This window comes from Cyrtonyx montezumae, unplaced genomic scaffold (genome assembly GCF_038088225.1).
Source record: "Cyrtonyx montezumae isolate F1298 unplaced genomic scaffold, pur_monq_1.0 scaffold_14, whole genome shotgun sequence".
NCBI classification, from domain to species: Eukaryota; Metazoa; Chordata; class Aves; order Galliformes; family Odontophoridae; genus Cyrtonyx; species Cyrtonyx montezumae.
The window spans coordinates 17,125,847-17,147,788 of NW_027071870.1; positions in this window are offsets into that span (position 1 = coordinate 17,125,847).

The following is a 21,942-nucleotide window of genomic DNA, read 5'->3' on the forward strand; positions in this document are numbered from 1 at the left end:
CGTAGTTGTTGCATTAAAGTAGTGTGAAAGCTACAGCTGTGTGTCCACTGTCATTCTGTATTAGAATTCAGGGGTAAGGTAATGATATGCAAGCTTGATCCTTCTGTAATACTTTCCTTGGAAGTACAGTTCTGCCTTTTCTGCTGTCAGCCTGCATTTATAGTGCAGAAGAGTGCTGCATGACTTGAAAGCAGCAGTAGGCAATTCCCAGTCTAAGCCTTAGACATTTACATATTTATGCTCACTTCAGTGGAGTAAATATGCTATGAATAAATCCTATTATGTTTGAAACTGTACTTACAGTATAATAAAAACACACAGTATGGTTGTGCAATCTCAGGTTTTCTTTCAGTCTCAATATGGGCATATATTTACTAAATTATGCGTTGTTAACATAGTATTCAACTTCCACCAGCTGTTAGAATACCTTGTGTAATATGAGGAAATAATGAGGGAAAAGTCCTTTTGTCTTTAAACAATATTTGAAGGGAGAAACACTGGCTGCAAATAAAATTGTTCTGCAGGAAATGGCCAGTCCATCAGGCTGACTCTATAAAGACCAGTGCAGGAAGATAAGGACAAAGCAGAGATGTAAATGTGAAAGAAGCCGAACACTACTAGAAGAGCAGTGCCTAATCAGAGAATCCAAGTGACACATATTTTACTGGAACAGAACTTTTTATCTACGCCTGAAAACAAGTTTTCCAGCCCTACACGAGGGTCCAGATCTCAACATGCAGAGGCAAAGACTCAGTTGTACTCTGGTCAATGAGAAATAGCGTAAGGTGTTTTTCTCCTTAGAAAGCAGTGTTGTTGGGCAGTGCAGGCCCTAGCATTTAGGCAGATGCTTTGATGGAGGCAGCTCCTAAGAGGGTCCTGGAGTTGCTCCACGAATGATGGGCTCAGGCTTCTACCACTACTGCATCCCTCTCATGGCAACGTTTCTAAAGGGGCACTGGTTCCCTCCCTCTCCAGAGATGGAGGAAGTCTTTTGCTTCATTAAGCCATTGTGAAACGAGAGAAGATGAATCTGTCTGTTTCTTGTGAGCTTTCACAATGCATTAGTGAAATGTGTGATACAATTTTAACTTCCATGTGATGACCTCAGTTCAAGGCTGCTGATGTGCTGAACATTTTGGGCCAGTTTGCAGCTCTCTTGAAGATGGTAAACAATACTGTATTTCTTTGTCCGCTGTGCTGGAATATGCAACTGCTTATAAAATTTAAATCCCTCCTTGTTGTCCTTCACTTTTGATTGCCTCCTTGAAAGTTAAGTTTGGAGTCCCAGTGTTGGAAAGCAATGGGTAGAAGAGGAGTTGCTGTGATCTGTGCTTATCTCATAAGAGTAACGCTTAGCAAGGCTGATGTGGCTGTTTTTACTTCAGGTCATAAAACACAAAACTTCCTTTATGCAGAGTTGGCACATACTGGATATTGCAACTCTTGTAATTGCCACTTGTTCATTTGTATTTCATTACAGCTGGAAAATCTTAGCAAGAATTGAATTCGCCTTTCTCTAATCTTTGAGGGTATTCCTCCTTCTAACACCTCATTGGTCAGTGTGAAGACTAAGCATCAATATGCACTATTAGTTTGAGCAGCTGCTGGAGAAAGTAGCTGAAGAAACAGAAGAAATATCTTGTTTACTGTCTGTCACTGAAGTGTGGATCAAATTTGCCTATGCTATAAAGAGGTCTCATAGTTCATTGAAGTTTTGGTTTAGAGAAAATAGAAATTTCAGCCTATTAGGCATCAATATTGCCAAGGAGTATTGACATTTTGAAACAGTCACAGGCCACTTATTCAGACAGCAAAATCTCACACTGATTACATAGGATTGTTATTTAGGAAAACAAATGACTATTGGGATGAACACAGTGGCTACATCTTTTCCAGAGATGAAGAGAAGAGGCCCCCAAGTGGTCCAGCAATCCGAGCTGGTACCTCAGAACAGGGGGATTCTGCCATTAGTGTGTTTTAAAAGTGTAATTCACTCTGACCCAGGAAACAAAACCACTCTTTTAATTCAAAGATTTTGAAGGAAAGGCAAACTATTATTTCTAACTCATGGACTGGGCAACTCATACAGATGTCAAGGAGACTGAAGATCCATGTTTCAAAATTGTTTGACTCCATTTGTAGACCCAAATGTGCACAGCTTCACTTGGAGCTTTCAGTATTCAGTATCAGTGTGAGGAAAGTCCTAACTATGAAGAAGCAAACAATCAAAGAGCAATCAAAACTTCAGATTAATTGCAGTGTTTTGGGTCTGTTTACACGTGTGCATGGCATGCAGGCTCTTGTTCATCACTGGCGAAAATGTATAACTAATTGTGGTGTCTATGTTGGAAAATAGTGCTCTGTAGTTGAGAATGTGCTCTATAAAATAGTGTTCTTGTGCTCTTTTTATCTGTTGTAGTTTCCATGGAAACAAATAGGTGGTGTTGCTTTCAGTGTGACCTATGTAGGTACATCCTTAGGGTCACAATGTTCATGAGTACAGGGATACCAGGGTGAACTCATTTACAGTTGGCTCAGGACACAGAAAGAGCCCAGACACAACATGAACTCCACATATGCTAATTTATCAGAGCCAGACTGCTTCCCCTACTCATCGGGGTGTCCCTAAGCAAAACTACACTGTGAGTGTAGATCTTGGTTGTCCAAGGTCATATAAAAAGTTAGACTTGATAGCATTATTGAAATCCTGTCCCATATGTCTCAGCTTTATACAGTACTGTTGAATCATTCCTCCTCTCTGAGAGGTGACATTGGCTATCGGTCCCAGAAGGACCCTAAATTAGTTTACGTGCCTGTCTGCAGGAGGGACAATAAAGTCCTTTCAAGTCTGTAACAAATCTATTTAAAAATCAAGTCTGTTCAGATTACAGTCAGTAGGAATTCTGCTATTGTTTTTCAGAGATCTTTGAGAGTGTGAAGACCTCAAGTGAGTTTTCATTAAAAAAAAAAAGAAAAAAACTGAGAATTGGTACTGTACGCTAAGAAAATTTTTGTACAGGCTACAATAACTTGACAGTTCTTCTGCTGAGGATGGAGCGCACCAGAACAAACCAATATGTCTTAATTAATAACCCTGTCTACTTAGTACAACTGTGGTAATACTAATAATTTCCTGAGAAGCTGTGGAAGAGCCTTGGCTGAATACAAAGGCTTTTTTTTTTTTTTTTTACTTCTACTCGATTTTCTCTTTCAGAATCAAATTACTGTAGTGTTTTGAAGATAAATAAAACCTACTCATGAATATGTATATGTTTCCCGATGTAGAGTCAGTGAGTATTCTAGGGCAGCTTTATAGTCTGCAGTAAACAGACGCCTTTGAAGTTTTTACAGATGTGAAAATGCAGTCATTATGTTAGGTCACACATCAGTTAACTGATGGTTTACTGATTTAGTTAAGCAAAGAAACTAAGCTTAGACAAAATAGTTGAAGAGAAGAAGACTTCAACCTCAAATAGCAAAATATCTTGAAATTGTTTTTTTAATAGTTGCAAGACAGTTAAAATATTTTTTAACAGTATGGAACAAGCTTCATCTTTGGCTAAAAAACAAAAACAAACACCACAGCATTTTTCTACTTGGCCTAAACAAGAAAGGAAAATGAGTTAAGTGCCACTGGAGGATTATGCCATATGAAGGCAGTAAACCTATGGAGACTGCACTGAGCAGTGCCAGCTATCTGCTAGCCTCTGTGCCGTGACATATGGGGACACCCAGGAGCTGGAAACTAACAGCCACAGCTCACAGCCCTGGGCAGTGAGCAGAACTGGCTGCATGGCCATTTGGTCAATGGGATCAGGATTGCAGTAGCATCCTTTGACTCATCTTTGATGGGTAGCCACAGTGGATGAGATGAAGTCTTCAGCTTTCCTTCAAAAGTAGGGGAAAAATGAAGTGCTAGACACTTAACATTAGATTTCCAATTTTCTCTTCGTTGTTTTCAACATTCCGATGTCAATCAAAAGACTTTACTGAGAGTCATCCTGATCCATAAGATTCTGCACAAGCTCAGGGTAAGACAGTTCCCATCCCAGCAAAATGACAGTCTGAAAGGCAAAACAGCAAAGACTGGAATGGGAATAGCATCTTGAGGAAGCAATGTTGCCTGGTCCAGATTGTAATTGCGATGTCCTCCTCAAGTCTAATTCACACAATGGCAAGGGATTTATGGGCAGCCTAGGTATTAAAAGTGGAACATTCATGAATCAAGTAGCTAGCAATTAGGGCTACATAGCAGTAGCATTTATCACTAGCAAAGTGCAAATCAGATTGAACCACTGAGCTCCTTTCATTTACAGTGTGATTTCTGCAGATAATTCGTTTCACTCATTCTCAGAATTTGGTACAAAAATGACACCTAAAACTGAATGGTAGGGAAGAGATCTTACATCCTGAAATGATAATCCCCCTGCTTTCAGAAGGGGAAGGATGTCTTATCAGTGTGTACTTCAGATTTGTGCCCTGTCCTGTCAGTCTATGCTCTTGGAGTCCTGAGAAGCAGCTGGCTAGCATAGGTCGCAGTGCTGAGATCTCTACCCAGTTACACAGTTACAACTCAAGATTTTTCCAGCAATCAAAATACACATTTTTCCCAATAGAATCCAATTTGTTAGGTTTATCTCTGTTTTATCAAATTAGTGCTCTAATTAGTGAAATCATAAAACTTGGTAAGTGCAATTAACTATATCTGCAAATGATGTTTTGGTCTATCTCCACAGATCCTAGAATAGGTTGCATATCCACTTAGACCGACAAGCCTCTCCCTTACTGATTTGTCCAATGACAATTGAGTTGTTTTGCCCCAGCAACGCAGAGGCAATCATTTGAATTTGTCATAAATTAGTATAAATAAACTGAACCACTCAGATCTTTTAGGTGGTACTTCATTTTGATCATCACTGTACTTCAAATGATCATCAATTTAGTTTCCTTAATTGGTTGCTTGTCCTTCTTTCCTAACCTGGACATGCCAGTAAAAAGAGGATGCAGCTCATTTCTGGTATGTTAGCACTCTTTTCACCTTCCCATAGATGCTTGTGATTTACTTCCTAAATAAGAATGGCTTTGACTTTTTTGCATTTGTCATGGTTCAAGTTGTTTCTGGTACTGGGAACTAGATTATTAGGTAATCTAGATTACTGGATTAGGTCTACTAAATTAGGTTGATGAAACCTTTCCTTGCTCCTATGTAACTCTCCAAACTGTCCTGGGCAACAGAACTCATTTGATTGTTTGTTTTCTTTGTTTGTTTTCATGTTATAAAGCAATTCTGCACTTACCTCTGGGGGTGTTGGTTCAAAGATCAGTGCTGCATCAAACAGACCATCCAGACCAATCTGCAGTCATTAACAGCCATTAACAGTCATTAACAAACGTGAACCCACTCCCGCACTCCAGGATGACAATCACTTAATGAGCAATATCTGAAATGGACTTTCAATCCATATTCCATCTACTTATTTCAGATAACTACAGAAGCTAATTGTACAGTTCCTTCCTGGTTTGGATGTTCTTAGTCAGTCCTACAAGAAAATCTGTAAATTCTGTAATGTCAAAACCAAGTGTGTTCATGCATAAATGTGTGAATTTGCTTATACCTAACAGTGTGGTGGCTTCCTTACTACTGGAAGTTGTTTAATTAGAAACAGACTGTTTGCTTAATGATGTTTCTTAGCTCATTGAGAAATAATAGACTCAGCAGAGGACTTGGTGAAACTAAGTTGCCTGTTTAATGAAGGGAGTGAGACGAAATAATTGTCACAGTCCTTTCTCATCTTGGTGGCCTATGGAAAGAGAAGCTGAAAAATAACCAATGTAAGAGATTTAGGCAAGAAAGTGTAACACTAGTGAATGATAGTGAGTGTGATATATGCCCTTTGAACAAAAACTTTCTCTTAATTTGTGTGAAATCAGAACAGTTCCCCTGGACATTCTTTTGGTCTCCCCACCCCTGGAGGCGCTCAAGGACCCAGGTCAGCCCGATCTGATGGATGAAAACCAGCTCATAGCAAGGGCTTGGAATTGGGTGACCTTTAAGGTCCTACCAGAAGGGCCACTGCTATGCTGCCAGCAGGAGCTGGTGCATGACTGCTACTGACCAGCTCCTTTGCATTCAGCATTCTGGAGCCTGCTCACTTATATATTCACATTGTCGATATGAATCAACTGAGAGTAGATATCTCAAGTCACTGACAGCACAAGCTCCTGCTTGTTTGGAAAGCTGTGCTGTACACTGGCATCTGTGGTTCTTTTGGAGCATGCTGGGTGTGCTGTGAGCAAAGTGGGCTGGCAGTGTTGCTTAGTGTCTACATTTAGCAAAAGGGGTCTTCTGCATCAAGCTAAGAAATATTCCTGGTTGAAAGCCAGGCTCTGCTGGACCAAGTGCCCTATGTCACAAGTTGGCCTTGTTCCAGCTGTTGTCAAGAAGAACTGGAAAATATGCACTTGTTATTGCAAGAAAAGAGCAATCCAACAGACATGGGCATGTTCCTGCAAAACTCTTGTGTGGATGTCTGAGCCCCAAGTGTGGGAGCTCCAGCCCCAAAGACAAGGGAGCATGGCAGTGCCAGGCCTTGGCTCAGGCCTCCACAAGCACAGGGGAGCACAATGGTTCTGTCTTGGCATTTTTGGGAAAAGTAGCTGCTGTGGCTGCGAGCAGTCACCCCAAGTGTTGCTATAGCTTCTACAGCACCCTGAGCTGCTATGCAACCCCAACAGGCTCAACACAAAGCACCCCAGGAACACCTCTTCCTTTACCCCATGTCCCTGCATCCAGTGCTGTGATGTGGAACAGCCAGGACAATGTGAAGAGGAGACCTCATGATGTCATGGAGTTGATTTGATCCATTTTTAATGAATTCAAAAAATATATATAGCAGATTTTCTTTTGTAAGTTTAAAACAGGGCAGCATTTTGTTCTTCTAGTCATTCTTACGGTTTTTTTTCTGTTCACTCCTTAAAAAAATTTAATATTCACTTCATCTCCTTTTCCCTGATAGGAAATAACATGAAACATTGGGGATTATCTTCTCCCTTTTCTGTGTGCTTTGCTTCTTGCCATTCTGTCGCTATTTTATATTTTATTTCATATTGTATTGCAAACAGTGCAGGCAAAACTGCAGAAAGCCTAAAAGCATCACTAGATTAATGGCACTTATTCTTATTTTCTGTTTTTCAATCTGTGGTGCTTCCAAAACTTTGCAATTTTGACAAGCTGGTTGTTGGTCCTACAGCCATCTGAGAAGTTTTGTGCCAGCTCAGAAGCCCATCTAGCACAGTATTTACCCCCAAGAATGACTAATAAAATATGTAAGTCAAGACCAACCAAGAGAACAAGAATAGTTATACTTACTCAAACCTTCTCCAGAGATTTGTGACAGGGGGACTAGGAGAAATTCCCATGCACTTAATGCTGCCCTGCTTCTCCGTTGGTATAGGACCAAGATGCGAAGACAAGTTGAGATCTTGTGCTGGGAAATGAGCAATCACAAATGGCCACCAACTTTGGTGGGGTTTCCCATACATTCAAGTTATGCACAGTGAAATATTCATAGGCATTTTTGTTGTTTAAGTGTGCTATAATCGTAGCACAGACTGGCTGTGAAAACTCAAGTACAGCCATTGTGTGATGGAAGTGGCTGCTAGTTGGGAAGGATAGCCAAGGAAGCTGCTGGAATGCTTGGATGCGAAATGGATTTCTGAAGAGCCCCTAGAAAGTAGAAAGAGTATATACTGAATTCTTCAATCCTTTTGTTCTTTTTGTATCCCTCTTTCCTCTAGATGTTGTATTTCTGCTTGAATACAGGCTTCTTTTTTTTTTTTCTAAAAGATTTTAAAAGATTTTCCCCTTTACTGCAATCCTTGCTTAACCATCCCATCCCATCCCATCCCATCCCATCCCATCCCATCCCATCCCATCCCATCCCATCCCATCCCATCCCATCCCATCCCATCCCGTCCCGTCCCGTCCCGTCCCGTCCCGTCCCGTCCCATCCCATCCCAATATCACCTGTGTTACAGTGCAGTGGAAGCAGCAGAACACCCCATGTGCGCTGCTCAGGTGTTTGGTTGTCCTCTCCACAAACCTACTGCAGTCAGAATCCATTGCCACCCAAATGATGGGTGAGGAAAGTCTCACCCAGGGTCTTCACCACTTCTTTCTGGGTGGAGTGCAAAGAAATGCACCATCATGGTTTTGCTCTTGGAAAGGAAGAGAGTGCCAGGTAGAAGATGCAGAGGAGAAAGAATTATCCAAGGGTGTGCTCCAAGGGTACACAGCCAGCTTGAAGGGAGAACAAAGCTGCATTAACACTTTGGTTTGTTGCTGACTTTTCGGCTTGGAAAATTGCCCATTTGGCTGCTGAGGCAGCAGCCTGGGTTGTTTTGAAAGTTGGCTGTGAATAGAATGCAAAGGGAATTTTTCCCCTTCAGATTCATGCATCACTAACCATGCCAGGCGTGCTGCTCCGCACTGTACGCCCTGCATGAATAAAGCAGCTCGCAGAAAGAACTGACGTGCCTAATATCTTCGTGTAATTTGAACTGAGCCTTTTTGAATTTTGCTCATTTGGGGAAGGAAAAAAAACACTGATGTTGCAAACACTTATGCATCTGATTAACTTCACCGCTTAGTTTAATTTGCAGGATCAGGGCCTGAGTTATCAGGAGGCTCCATGGCATTTCAGCCCTTCTATACATCTTCATTAGAGCATCTTTCTTACAAATTTGCTTTCAGTGTGTTTTTACAGCTGAAGCCATAAACGGGTCCGTATCTGGCAGCAGCAGGTCTTGTGTCAGCTCCTCAGCACCTGAGCTAATCCCTCATCCTCCTGACAGGCACAGGGCAGAGCTGTATCCTAGGGATCGATGCACAAAGTTGCCATGTTGCTGGTCATCTGCCTAAAAAATTGAGTAGATCGTGAGTTGTAGCTGGCCCATCCAGCTGTGTTTGACCTGGACAAGCTGGAGAGCTGGGCAGAAAGGAATCTTAGGACGTTCAACAAGAGCAAGTGCAGAGTCCTACAATTGGGGAGGAATAACCACATACATCAGTACAAATTAAGGGCTGACTTATGGGAGAGGAGCTCTGCAGAGAAGGACCTGGGTGTCGTGGTGGACAGCAGGCTGGCCATGAGCCAGCAGTGTGCCCTTGTGGCCAAGAAGGCCAATGTGTCATGGGGCAATTTGAAAAGAGCATGGTCAGCAGGATGAGGGAGGTGCAACCTACTGTTGGGAACCTGCTTTAACAGAGGGTTGGACTGAATGATCTGCAGAGATCCCTTCCAACCTCTATTATTCTTGTATTTTTCACATGTGCCTGTGCAAATTTAAATGATAGAAAAAATAAAGGAGTTATCTGTAAATTAAAACATCCTTTCCATTAGTTACAGTGTTCAAGTGTTTTAACTTTTTCATTTGGTTACATGCCCCATCCCTGGCATCAAGGCCAGGTTGGATGGGGCTTTGGGCAATGTCATCTGGTGGGAAGTGTCCCTGTCAGTGGTAGGTGGTTGGATCTGGGTGGGCTTTGAGGTCCCTTCCAACCCCAACCACTCTGATTCTGTGATTCTAAGACTTGGTACCTCCAGGAGCTCCCATCCCAGATCATCATCCCAGACCAGAGCTTGGATGCTGGTTTTCCAGATGTGCTGAGCAGCTGGGAGCTGGGCTGGGAACAGAGGGGAAAGACGTATCTAATACTGCTGGGAAAAAGTTATGTCTTAGCTCAGTTTTCAGACATGACCACTGTTTTCTGGCATGACCACCAGCATCAAAGTTTTTCCAGGGAGAGGAGCTCAGCTGCTGACCTGTGCCTTCCCCAAGGACATAAGCACTGTTTGTGCCAGTGCTGCAGCCCATGCGTTGGGCATCACGGCATCACGCAGTGGGAGCAGAGTGACCATTTGCTTTCCAGTGAAAATAAATTTGGTAGCAGTTCCTATTCTTTTGGAGTGAAATACCTGCCCCAAAGAGATTAGCAAACTGAGGGTGATCACAGCAGGCTGGCTTTCCATTCCTGTTTCTGTAAGACGTTCATTCCTAATGAAAGTCCCCTTTCTGCAAAACTTCCAGTTTTCAATAAAACTTTCAGGTACAGTCCCCCTTCTGTAAAACTTCCCTTTAAAACCTGCAGCCTGCAGACTCAGGAATAGATCCAGTCCTGCTGGAAAAGCGTCAGCACCATATTAAAAGGTGCGATAATCAACCCTGAAAAAGGAGCACTATTGATGCTTGAGTCAATAGCTGCTCATGGACATCGGGGGACTTCCTGTGCCTGCTGTGTTTGTTTATTTCCCTACAGGACTCAGTGGGTCAGGCAGCAGAATGGAGACGTGGAAATGATATTTAGTTAAGCACACACCAAGACTTTATTGAGAGCTTCAGCATCTCCACGGAAACGGGAATTACAATTAGTGTTTTCCCTGAATCTGAGGTTGCCAGTGCTAATCTGTGTGGTGGTGACTTGGGGGTACATGCTGTCCAGTCCCAAGAGTCAAACCCAAAGCCAAACAGCAAGGTTACACACCATGTTGCATGCTCACTTCTGGAGATGCGTGACCTTCTCCTAGAGCCTCTTTCCTGGAGCCATGCAAGCAGAAGGATGGCAGGGATGGGCTGAAGGCCTCATAGGCACACCTGGCCCAGCCTGGTAGGCTGGCTTTGTTCACTAAGCTCACCTGTGTGCTGTGAGCCCCAGAACTTGGGAGCAACCCTGCAGCACCCTTCTCACAGGGCGCTCTCGTTTTGGTGGTGATTCCACCTGGTTCCAGATAACAAGGCTTTGGCATATATTGACAGTCATGCACACAAGGGGAAAACTCCCCATCTGTGGTCGTGTAGCAGAGAGACAAGTGGCTGCATTTCTTAACAGATGGCATAACAAACTACAAGAAACACATGTCCCCCTGAGACACATAACCTGACATCAGATAGCTTCAACAACATATTGAAATAAGTCCTCCCTGATGAACGCTGTGGCTTCAGACGCAGCCATACCTCCCTCCCCGAATCCCTTGACAAAGCCTTGGGCGATGGAAGCCCAGCAGTTTTGAGAGGTCCCACCCTGCTGCAGGATTCGGGGTGGTGGGCTGAGCAGCCACTGCGACGGCCCGCAGATGCTGGAGAGCTGAGCTGTGAGCACTCCTCTGTAGGCATGAAGTCGTTTCAAGCTGAATAACCTCTTTGTTCTGAGAACTGCTTACTTTAAACAGCTATGAGATGAGCTTTAATGTTCTACTGTGGGGATAATAGTCTTGGGCTTGTCTGAATGGAAGTGGAGTTGGCAGAACCACCTTGACAGGCAGGTGCATCCCAAGGTTCCCTTTGTTCAATGGATTGGAGCACAGTGTGGCTTTCGTGATATTCTGAACACGTGAAAAAAGGTTCTAATATGACCAAATTTGAGAATCTGGGAGCTGGAAATGCCAGCACTGGGCTGCTGATGGTGCCTAGCACGGCTGTGGGGTCAGGGCAGGGCTCCCCATCTCCAGGACTGGTGATGCTCTGCAGCAGTATGGTGACAGTCAGCACCTCCACACCATGTCCTCAGTGACTGCAGCGAGCGAGGAAGCAACAGCAACAGCCTGCCTGACATGCAAATGGCATCAGCATCAGATGGAGTGGGAGCTGGTGGAGAAACAAACATTAAATTAATTTAGTTCACAACTCTCCTGTAGGGTATGGGATCTCCCTGTTTTCCCAGGAAGAAATCTAAAGAGATTAATGTCAGAAAGATCCACTAATTTTGATGACCCAATTTGCATGCCTAATGACCTGATTTTTCAGAACACTTCACATTCTCTAGCACTTTATGTGCCGGAAGGACAGTGCCCTTGTTTTCTTTCACAGCAATGAGTGCTCAGCAGTTTCGTGAACCAGAACTTGGGGGCATTAATTTATGCATTCAGAAAATAAAACCCACACGACTATTGAGACAAAGCTTCCGATGTATGGTTTGGATGACTTGGCAGTATCTCAGGGAAACTCTTCAGCAGGGACAGAGATAGCAGCCAGTTCCCCAGGACACCATTCAGCTGCCTTCATCATGTCTTCTTTCTCCTCCTCAAATTTCCTGCCTCATTCACTGGGTGCCTTCCAGCTTCAGTAAGGAGTGAGAGGGGAATTCAGCGGACACCAGGCTGTTTCCCAGCAGACATCAATGCATGTGTTTTCTGGCTTCTCTGATCCTTATTTTCAGACTTGGTCTGTTTGTGTAATTTCTTCCATATAGCACAGCATCCTTTTTTAGATCTCCTATGGTTTGGCACATCAGACCCAGCCTCTGAATAACTTACTCTCTTGTTCCACATATGCAGTAGTTATTTAAGTTCCTTCTTGGACTCTGCAGTTGTGCATGTTGGTATTGAACCCAAAGGGCACCAGAGGAAGGACAAGCCACCATGGTCCTGCAAGCTGCTCTCACATGAGGGAGCTCTACCCTTCTACCTCCCCCAGTGCCACAAGCATGGGGATGTGTTGCAGTGGTGGGAAGCCAGAGGAGAGGAGGTAACTCATCCATTGGGTACAAAGTGCATCACAGCACCATCTTGCTGTAGAGAAAGCCAAGTCACTTCAGAAGGAAGTGTTGAATATATGCTTGATATGGGATCACCCACAGAGAAGCTAAAATACAGGAGTGTAGTAGCATCCTCTAGTCTGGGAGAAATTACATGTGAAATCACAACAGACAGTGAAGGAGGGAAATGCCAAATTTTCTACTGAAATCAAATGTCAAATAAAATCAACATGATTTAATTAAAATAATAATAATAAAAAACAAGATAACCTTTTTATTAGACTGAAAACTCTTAAGAGAAATTTTTGATGTTGCAGTTAAATAAAGACATACTTATCTGATTAGCTGTAATCCTCTCATGTTTATTCCTTGAGTTGGCCTTAAAGAAATGTATTTGAGGCTTAGAAGTGGGAACAAGGACAGCCTGCACCTGGCCCCAGTGCCCAATGGTGGAAAGAGAGCTCTGTGGCGTCACCAGCAGAAAATCAGCCAGCTGTTTGGATAATCTCTGCTGTGCTCAGCACTAAGATGCCAAACAAACATGTTTGCCCATCTGCTCCAACAGTTTGTGGTTCTCACCTGAGCGTTTTGGACTTCCCTCCCCCCCCTTGTGACAGAAGTGGAGCACAGACGTCAACAAAATCCCCTCATCCTATGCAATGAGGGTGAAGCTTTCCTCCGTGACAAACAAGAACCTGCTAGTCCCAATTAATTGCAAACAAGAACCTCCTGATCCATGATTCGTGCTCCCAAGAGGGGATCCCACCACTAATGACAAAGAGAAGAACAATTTCTAAATTTCTTTCCTGCTCTCCCTTGTTTGGGCAGAATGAGCTTTCCTTTGCTGCCATTAGTGGGAGCCATAGCATAGAGCAGGGCAGGACCCTCCTCCGCTTGGGTGCTTCCTCCACTCCTGCACTAACTGGGATTTCCTGCTGCAGGAATTAGAGGCCAAAGTCTTACAGAATGCCTCAGGTCGTTTTTTTGTTTGTTTGTTTTTTTGTTTGTTTTTTTTTTTCCTATCAATTCACTTATTTATTTATGGGAAAAAAATAAATGTAGGTTCAGAGGACAAAAGTTTCCTAAAACGAATTTTCACTAACCCTCTACTCATCCTCAGGAAATTTTTAGCACTTCTGTAATAAAACAGTTAAAATTCTCATTTTTAAGTGTCCTTTTAAGCCAGGAAGTTGTCAACATCTGCCATTTCCAATTGTTTCCATATACATTTGTGCGCTCACCGCAATTTTGCCTGTGAGCACATGCCACGTACTCCTACTGAAAAATCATAGAATCACAAAATGAGTGGATTTAAGAGGACCTTAAAGATCATCCAGGTTCCCACCCCCTGCCATGGTCTGGTTAGCATCCAGCAGACCGGGCTTCCCAGGGCCCCATCCAACCTGGCCTTGATCATCTCCAGGGATGGGACATCCACAGCTCTCCGGCAGCAGTGCCAGGGTCTCACCACTCTCTACGTGATATGTTTCTTCCTAACATAAAATCTAAATCTCCCCTCTTCCAGTTTAAAGTCATTGCCCCTTGTTCTATCACTATCAGATCTCATGAAACATAGGCCCTTCTGCTTGTGAGCTCCCCTCAATTACTGGAAAGCCACAATGAGGTCTCCCTGGAGCCTTGTCACCTCCAGGCTGAATACGACCAACACCCTCAACCTTTCTTCATAGGAGAGGTGCTCCAGCCCTCTGTGCATCCTCATGGCTCTAAATCACTAGCTGTGTAAATCAGGAGTTAAGCCATGGTAAATGGTTCTCTCTGAACTCCAGTCTTCTCATCAAGAAGCCAGTTTCTCAAGTATTTCATTCATGGCAGAAGTCCCAATGTATATTAAGTACATCAGACATCAAACTCTCACAGGGTTGCTCTGATAGCAAGACTTTATGAGGTACTCACAGTAGAAGCAGATACTGCGTTTGCAGGCCACTGGAAAAACATTACAATAACACAGAGCCAGAGATCTTTCAATAACCTTTCCCATTTGCAATGTGATAGTACATACAAAGAAATTATTCTTCTGTACTGGGAAATGGTTCTGGTTTGGCTTCTTGCTCTTGTATGCCAAGACACTCCCCTTCAGGGAGACCTTAAATTTTCCAGGGTCTTAAGGAACGGTCACACCTCCATCAAATCAGTGGCAATGCTGTTGCTTTTGAAGGGGATAGGGTCAGGCCCTTCATACTTGGCAGGATTTTGTTAGGAAATGCTTTGTGCACCATACAGATAAACAGTCAGAAAGCTTTTCTGATTTGGGAGCGCAGCTATGATAGAGGTGTGATAAAAGAAATGGCTCCAAAACCTGTGTGATCATGGTGGTCCTCGGGTGACTTACAGTAACATTTCAGATATCTGTTTATTTTAGTTAAAGAAGAAAAGTTTCAGTTACTGTAGACTTAACAGATTCTTATCTCGTAGGAAATATGCTTAGCAGAGGACACACTTCAGTATGGTTTCATTGTTAGCAGACCTTCAGCAGTTCGTGTCAAATATCAGTGTAATGGACTTACACACGCTATTGATTTAATGACAACTATCACTGCTAGGAATTGATCTAATGTTTTCATTAGACTTAAAAAATGTTTTAACAACAAGTTCATTCAGAACTGGATAATTGCAAAGCCCTACATGGCCAAAGATCACATTCCCTGTAGAAGTGTAGTTTAGATGATCTTTTTAGAAGATAAGTAGATTATTAATAATAGAGGCACAGTTAAGGGAAATTAAAGCTAGACTTCATGCCTTAAAAACATAAATAAATTGAATTATCACCCATTACATTACTGGAGGGAATTTTCTGACCTTCTGAACAAATCTTTTAATGAATATACAATGGCATTTTGCTGGCTCTGATGGGCATAATGTAGACATTTTTGTTACTCATCTGTCTTTTTTTTCTTCTCTCCTTGCTCCCAGTGGATGCTAGCAGAGATCAAGCTTTTCTGTTTGAGTTGGGAATTACATTTTGTTCATTTTTAACCATCTATGGGCCTTCTGTGTCACCTGGACAAAGAAGGGCACTTGGTGGGAGAATGTAGGAGATAGATGCACTTCCACTGAGTAAATCAATAATGTTGGACTGCCCTCTGTGGAGGACCCATTGCAATGGGTCATGGTATGCAGGTGCAGATCGATCTTCGGCAGTGTGTTTGCTTGCTGCTGTTTGTAAAGGACTGCAGCTCACAAGATCATACAATCATAGAGTTGTTTGAGTTGGAAGGAACCCTTAAAAGTGATTTGGTCCAACTGCCCTGCAATAAACAGGGACACCTACAGCTCCATCAGGAGCTCAGAGCCCCATCCAGCCTCACCTTGAATGCCTCCAGGGACAGGACACTCACCACCTCTCTAGGCAACCTGAGCCGGTGCCTCACCATCCTTATGGTAAAAAACTATTTTCTTATATCCATTGTCTTCTAGGAAGCCAATCTTGAGCCCAGTTGAGCAAGTATTTTTAGTCCCTGCATCCCTCATCCTCTGATTGCTTTTAGAGCAAGGTGCTCAGATTTTTAAGCTGGATCTCAGACATCTTATGGTGGACATCTGAACCAAAGAGTAAACAATGGGATCACTTCTGAACAAGGTAGACTCAGACTTAACTGGAATAAAGCCTGGCTATTCTCCCTTCCCTCCTATTTATTGAATGATTTTATCCTAAATTATATACATTTTCTCCTACCAGCTTTACTTTTGCCCACATTCTGAGGATAATGTTATGATACATGAAAATCTGGAATAGAGAATGTGTCAGTTAATCTAGATCCGCAATGAGATGGAGCAACTCTGAGCCACCATGTCTAGTATATACCACCTCAGAACAGTTTGAAGCTCCTCTTCCAGGAAAACTCTGCCCTTCTCACTGCTGTCACGTACCTTTACTAAAGTCAGGACTCTGGCTGCCAGCGTAACCAGATCAACACCTGTTTGGGACCAGTGCACATTCTGGGAAGGTAAATCCCTTCACAAGAGTGCGGAGAGAGGCAGTGCTGCAGGTGAGCCCCCTCACACACTGTGAGACCACCTTGTGTGTGTCCACAGGGTAGCCTTGCAAGAAAGCTGCTGAACAACATGACTTTGGCTTTAAATAACCTCCATGGAAGTTCAACCACTGTGGGAACTAAACATCTCCACCTGTCCTTTGTGCAGGGATTTGGTGCACTTTGAGGTGTAGAAAAGATTAAAGGCAATATTTTTAAATGAACAGGGAGATGCTTATGCCAAAATACAAGTGAGTAATCTAGATCATGATACAAAAATGCAAATGCGAGAAGAGAAGGAAATCAGGACACTGTAAGGCATATTGCTTTAATTTGAGGAGCAAAGGGATTTGAGTGGATTTCTAGGGTATAATGCAATACAGAATAATGCAGTGTTTATGTCAGATATAGCTGATGAAAGCTCCCAACAGATCAATGCAGAAAAAGGGTATAAATCAGTAGTATTGGAGGAAGTCACCTGAGAGCAAATCTCAAGCTGGGGTAGTATTTTCTGATACTCCCTGTAGTTGAATACACTTAATATGAAACAAGGTGGGAGAGAGGAGAAATAAATCCAAAAAGCACTTGAAGAGAAAATGAAACTTTGAAATGTCATCTGCAGGATCTGTCTTCTGCATAGTGTGGTTCTGGGCAGAGAGTGCCCGTCCCAGCAGCAGGCAGGAAGAGAGGACAGCACAGCTGGTCCTGTGGAGCTGGGGTGGAGGAGAAGCCCTGTTTGCAGGCAGGGGAGCAGCACCCTTATTTGCGGGGCACCCCAGTGTGCTGCACAGCTCTGGGGTCTGTGGACAGATGCATGCCATCCCCACCTCTCGGGGCATGTTTCCCTGTGTCAGTGGGGCACTGTGCTTTGCTCCAGGTTGTGCATGTGAGAGCAGGAGGCACAGACTGTGTCATTCCCACCTTCAGCTCAGTTTAGCAGAACCGGTAGGGGCATCCAGCTCTTTCCTGCCTGCAGAAATCATTTTGCATTCTTCTTTCTGCTTTACCTTCCTCTTGATTTCTCTATCTACCTAGAGCTTAGCGCTGAGTAGATAGGCAGATAGGCTTCAAGTTATCCTCTTGTACATGAATGCCTTTATTTTTTTCCCAGAAAAAATTCTCTGACATCTCAAACTCCTATCTTGAGCAGATATTAGACAAGTCACTCCATCTATAGGTACCTGCAGTGCTCACAACGTGATAGCTCAGTTGTTCTTTCTGTCAGAAAACACTATTTTTCTGTGCGGGCTGGAGGTGAGGGGAGAGGGCAGGTTTGCAATCAGAGAATCATATAGTTGTTTGAGAAGGGACCCTTAAGGCCATCTGGTCCAACCCTGATGCAATGAACAGGGACACCTACAGCTCCATCAAGTGCTCAGAGCCCTGTGCAACCTGACCTTGATGTCTCCAAGGATGGGGACTCACCACCTCTTTGGGCAGCCTGTGCCAGCACCTCACCACCCTTACTGCTAAAAAACAACATCTCTTCTCCATCTGCCACTCCCAGATTTTTCCTACATTCCCCACCCAGCAGCAGTGGCCTGTTCTTCCCCTTCTCATCGCACACCCAGTGACTGCTCCTCCTCTGAACTCTGCTGATGGTGACTGTATTTTTACTTTGGTGCATGGTATGGAAGATTGAAAACCTTGACTCCTCAAGAACTATTCTCAGCTGATATTTTGGTTTTGTGATTGTTCGGTCATTTTTTTTTTTAGTACCTTTAAAGGCCTCTTGTTTCTAATGGGTTGATGATTGGGCTATAGATGATCTTAGTGGTCTTTTCCAACCTTAATGATTCTGTGATTGTATGACCCTCCGATCCTCTCACCTAAGAAAGACCATGCAGATTTTCACTTCAATCCAGTACCTGAGCCATCACAGTATACCGAGTAAATTATTTGAAAGAAGACTGCTACATCTTGAAGTCAACAGAGTTACCTTCATGAGCTCACACCACATTGCATTTCGTGTGCTGTTTTCCATCTGTTATTAATGGTACATCACACACCCTCAGGCCCATGCTGGCCCACACTTTAGGCAGCTCACCCTTTTGCTTTTTAAAGTTTAATTTACTTCTTAAAGAGCCACCTGGCTCAGAGTTAAGGTGCTCAGAGCCCCCACTCTGAGGTGGGGGCTGCAGCCATGTCCACCCCTCAGGGGCAACACGATCCTCACATAAGCCCTGGGGAGTTTGGGGATTAAGTGCTCTCAGGAATGCACACACTTCACTTCTTTTAACTCCATTTTCAGCCTTTTGCCAGTGATTAAAGTTCAAGGTCGAGGTGCATCTTTTCTTGTGGACATTTGCTTTGATTCCTGATGTGCTCTGCAGAAAAAAATCTCCCATGTACAGAGAAGAGGGTGACAGCATGTCAGAGAGCTACATATTTGGTGCTAGCAGCGAGTCAATCAGACATCCAGGCAATTACCCTGCTCGGGATGACAACTGAGAGATGTGTTTATTCTGTCTCCAGGAATCTCTGTTATTTTAGGATCCTTTCCAGAGTGCAACCAGTACTAACTCGTCAGTATGTGGAGACTCTTGTTTATGCTTTGGTTTCCTATCTGGGTGGGATTATTCAGTTATTGACTTGCTGGCCCCCACTCAACCTTTTAAATTCATTTCTAACTTCCACACAATTTCTTGGCAGGAGCTGCAAGCTGTCTAAGCCCAAGCCTTCATATCTTCATCTGTGTTGATGAATCTTTTAGCTGCTTTGCTGTGATGTGGCACCTCACTACCATTGCTGAGATTCAACTCCTGAATCCCATCCCAGGGATCTTCTGCTCTTTTCCCAAAGCTGCTCAGCCCAGAGCTGCCCTTGCAGATGGGACATGTCCTGTTGTATGCCCTGAGATCCTCACGTACAGCTCTGCTTTCCTGGGCGTTGTGCAAGGTCACTGAGCTCAGGGGCATCACTACAGGTCAGTGCTGTGGATCCTGCAGCCAAGTCTTGCCTGCATTGGGTATGGAATGAGCACACCACAGGCAGCTGCAGCTCTATCTAACTCCTACCTGAACCTGATCAGTGAGCTAAATATGTTCGGCTACGCGGGAGCACCCCCTGCCATGGAAGCTGGAGGCTTTCCTCAGGCAATAAGCAGATGAGGTTAGCTCTAACAGACATTGTTATCTTTTGACACTTCAGTGGGAAATCAGTTACTTCTGTAAGACAAGAGGTGTTTATAAGGGCATTCACCCTCCTGGCAAGCTGGGGAAGGGAGCCCCACTGGCTCATTACCCCCCCAAAACATCTCCATCTCAGGCAGAAGTTACAAACAATATGCATATAGCAAGTTCAGGCTCCTACTTTATGACTCAAAGGGTTTAACTGCTACTGAACTTGTTCTGGACACAACAAGGGACCCCCCAGACAGGAGATGTGTCTGCAGATGGGATCCTCCTGGTGGCCTTTCTCTGCCCCCCCCACCTTGAGCTGCAGGAACCCCACAGGGAGCCAGTCCTCTTTGTGCTAAAGCCGTCCACCCCCACACTTCTCCCCATGTGAAGCTGGAGGACAAGGAGGCTTTTTGCAGGTCAAGGAGGCCTTTCTCTATTCCTCTGCCTGGAAGCCTTGTTATTACTGCAATAGCCTCTAGCTACATCTGAGATGAGGAGCACCTCCACCAGGCATCTCGTGTAATAATGACTTCTTTTTTTCTCTCAACTTGTGAGGCACTGCTGTGTGACATTAAGAAGGTGAATCCAAAGAGGGCCATGGATGTAGGGTCATTCCAAGTAAACCCTGACGGGACACAAGAGAGGAGTAAAGTAACAGCAAAATGATATGACAGCACATAATTGCTGATATGTGCAATTACCAACCACTTATCCAAACAGCAGTTGGTCTTAATCTTACAACCTTTTTTCTTGCTAAGGGTATCAGCCACTAAATTGCTTCTGCTTCCTCTGGGACCCAAAGTAATCTTTAGGCTTGAAATTGAGGTATTTTCCTTCCTTTTCAGTACCTACATTTCTTTGCCTTTTTAATATTTGAAGCAGCATTGTTCCATTGTTAATCTTGATAAAAAATAAATCAGAGCTACACATATTATTGAGACAGATAAAGAAAAAGGGAGTGAATATACATCCTATCTGGAGACAGGCTTTTATCTGCTGAGGTGCTGCAATGGAGGACTACATAGTGCTCACTTCTGGCCAACAGCATCTTCCATTGTCCATGGTGGGAACTAAAGGTGGTCAGCTTTTGGACCATGCCTTCATGCTGTCAGCTTCCAGAAGCAGAGCTTGTCTTCCTCCCTGTGCTTTACTGTATGGAATATGCAGATCACACCAGATACATATAAACAGAAAAGCCTCTGGAAATGTTTGGTGAACTAGGTCATTCAGCAAATATTTCAGAGGATTGCTGTTGACTCAGGTAATGGACTTTTCCAACAGCTCCATCTGTAAATTAAAAGACTTAGGAGAGTATTTAATGCATAATAAGGATGAAAGCTGTTTCTTTGTAAATGGCAGCAGCCTTCTCAAGACGGTGCCTCTCAGGGCTGTCTTTGCATGTCTGTTCTCACTTGATCATTGAGAAGCACTGAGGACGGAGTTGTTCAACAGTATGCCTGGAAAGAGCCCACAGTTTGATGAAGTAGCTGGAGAGAAGATGAACAGGAAGTTGTCCAAGATGTCTGAGTCTTCTCTGCCCAGAGAGGCTGTGGAGCCTCCTTCTATGGGGAGATTCAAAACCCACCGGGATATATTCTTTTGCAACCTACTGCAGGGTACTGCTTTAGCAGGGATTTGGACTGGGAGGTCTCCAGAGATCCCTTCCAACCCCTACGTTTCTGTGATTCTGTGATTCTGTAATTCTGAGAGATTTATTTTTGCTGTCAGTGAGATCTTCAGGTTCAGGGTACCATTGTGGCCAACAATGTACTCTACAGCAAGAGATCAACTTATAGTCAAGTGAGATTGACAGCTAAGAGGAATTGAGAGGTGTCACACAAAAAGTCCACAACAGAAGAAGTAGCAGCTCCCACCTGCTCCTCAGCATAGTTGGGCCCTGCTTCCTCTAAGAACCTGAGTTAGCATCAGAATCCAGTACTGGACTGAGATGTATGTGTCTTCCTCATCTTGGGCAAGAAAGCCTTTACAGTGCTCAAATGATGGCCTGAATTTGGGCAAGAGAATGAATGAGTGTCCATGTCTGCCTATGGGCAGACAGACAAAATTGGGATGACTGCAGTGGGCACTGGTGCAAGAAGTAAAGCAGTACAAATAACTGGGCATGCACTGATATAATTCCGTCTGTAGCGCATACTGTCATTCTAGTTTATTCATATATTGACCCCAATATTATCACTAGACATTCATTAAACAAAATCCATGTCCTGCACTGCTAATTGTTAACATAACTGAGGGTTCGTGAACCCATCTTTCACCACATCACTTACACATTATT